Consider the following 2,030-nt stretch of genomic DNA (forward strand, 5'->3'; position numbering starts at 1 on the left):
GTATTTCATATGAAATGAATAAACGTCAAACATGATTTTTCATGTAAACAGCAAAATTCATCGACATATATAAAAATACATATATGGATGTTTTGTAACGAAAGAAACTTTGTAAATATTAAAGTAAAATTCTTGTATTGCAAATAAGAAAGATTTAAATAGAACACTCCCAGTAAAATCAAGAAATTAATCAGATGCTAAGAATTTAGTATTTGTCACTCCTTGGTTAAGCTTGAAAGCTGCAACTGTGAACAATTTGTCACTTGTGCATTTTCCCTTTGTATTAAAATCGCCTTTACCAACATATGTGATGTGACGAGCAAAGCGAAGAATGTTTGACAAAGGCATATGCGTGAAATCATGCGTAAAATTAAGTGAAATTGCGAGCTGAAACGTAACGTTAGCATTAGTGCAATTTGTAACCCGGAAATTAAAAGTGTTGCCACAACATTCCACATTTTTCAAACTGATTATTCAGTATTCTGATATTACACCCGGAAGTTAACATCCAATCTTGATATATTTCAACAGGAAACAAATTTATTTACAAACAGTCAGAGCAGATTTATATATCAGGAGGGAAATCTCTACTAGACCATCGTTGGCTGTTCTTTACTGTTCTTGCTGCTGCTGTTGGTTAGTGAAAAATAAAAATCACTATTTAACTTATTTTTTGTATTGTTTTTTCTGAATTATAACTATCGCATTTGATATAACGTCACTTTGATACAATAAAATATAGAATAATGATAAAAATTATTTTCGGGAATGCTGATCATGAAAAAGTATAAACTTCACAACAAATAATGTATTTAAATAAACAGAATTTCAATGACTGACAAAATTTCAAACAAACAATAAAATTTTGGAATAATAAATATTTCCATTTTTTATGTTACGTCACTATTATTAAAATAAGGTAATCCTAAATGGAATATTTTAACCAATGAAATGAAAAAATATTACAGCTAATCACAACTGAAGAGTTTGAATCCATGAGCAATTAGACAAGGAAAACCAATACGACAAAGATTTGACGGTCCAATAAAATAGCGGGTAAAAGACCAATGAGAGAAAAGTGGGACCGAGTAAAACCACCCCTAGCTGAATATAAAATTTTCCCACTTTTGGAATATGGAAAAATATTATTAAATATGATGATTTTCAGTTTTACAAGTTAAAAATTAAGATCACATAACAGCAAAGCTGTGACATTTTAAAATTTGTACCTTTAAGCAATTAACAATTTTAAATAATAATAATTTTAAGTAACTTTTGTGAAATTGCTTTTCTAATATTTTTCTAAAGTGAGTTTGGATCAACCTTAAACTTCGATTGGTCACTTATTTTTCTACAGATGGCGCTGCAGGTTTTATAATTGTGTCACACATGTGGCACGTTGTCAAAGCGGTATGCGTCGGGTATGTGAAATAAGTCTGAAATAAGTGAGCAATGTGATGGAACAATTCTTCTATTCTTTTTAACGAATAATAAATGGAATTATTATTTTACATTTTTATCATTTCGACAATATTTGTACAGATAGAAGTGAAAAATAATAATTTGTTATCGAAGAAAGGGTTTGGTCCCACTTGGGCTCAATTTTATTCCCATTCGGTCCCACTTTTCATTTATTGGTCGTTGTCCTCGCTATTTTATTATTCGTCGTTGACCTCGCTATCTTATTAAACCGACCTTCTTTTTCTAATTGATTTTCCAAGACAAATCGCTCATTGATTCATCCCTTTGACTTGTGTAAGCTGTGAATAACTTTCAAAAATGTTGATACGCATCTTCCAATGAAGAATGAATTTGATTAGAAACACATCCGTTGTGATATTGCATCTTGTATAATGTAGTTGAATTTTCACTTGACCGGGTATACTAACTTCAGAAATAAGATTATATGCAAATAGAACTTTTATAGAATTAAAACATATTTACTTTTCATGTTGGGACATTCCGATATATGAAATTTCCTTTCCTTTGATTTAATTCATAAAAGTAGAATAACCAAAAATGAAATTTGA

Source organism: Trichinella spiralis, assembly GCF_000181795.1.
Source record: "Trichinella spiralis strain ISS 195 chromosome Unknown Scfld1, whole genome shotgun sequence".
Lineage (NCBI taxonomy): Eukaryota > Metazoa > Nematoda > Enoplea > Trichinellida > Trichinellidae > Trichinella > Trichinella spiralis.